Below are 601 nucleotides of genomic sequence, written 5' to 3'. Positions count from 1 at the left end.
CATTGACTACAAAAATGCGTTGGATAATCCAGAACGTTTGATAAGTGAGACTCTACTGTATGAGGAAAGCCCCATCCAGTGACATGGTGTGTCTTTTGCTACTTGAACTCTAGTTTGAGACAAGCCCAAGCATTATTTCATTCAAAAAAGAGCAATTATCTTTCACATTTCTATTATGATGGAAATATATGCTGTACATTTTTATTTATCTACTACTTTAAAAATATAGGAGTGGTTTAGTGCATACAATTTTTTTAAGTATTTTGGAAATGTAATAGCATAAATAATCTCTTTTTCTTCAGATAATCTTGGCACACCCACACATTTGTATACAGGCACATAGACTGTTCCTTAAGATTCCATAGCCCTGAGTCATGGCAGTTCAAGCGGTGTTCAACTTGCACCCATTCTCTAGCAATAGGAAGGTATTTCCCCCTGCTTCGAAGCGACTTCTTCTTTCTGGAATGCCTCGTTTTTCGGGGAAAGGGGTGGAGGGGTGGATGGAAAGCAAAGGGCACCACCCACCCACGAAGCTCCCCCCCCCCCCCCCCCACTCCACAAGTTCATTGGTGACACTGTAGCTGTGTGTGCATTTCGCTGG

The sequence above is a fragment of the Anolis carolinensis genome, chromosome 2 (genome assembly GCF_035594765.1).
Source record: "Anolis carolinensis isolate JA03-04 chromosome 2, rAnoCar3.1.pri, whole genome shotgun sequence".
NCBI classification, from domain to species: domain Eukaryota; kingdom Metazoa; phylum Chordata; class Lepidosauria; order Squamata; family Dactyloidae; genus Anolis; species Anolis carolinensis.
Note: the sequence above shows the minus strand (reverse complement) of the source record.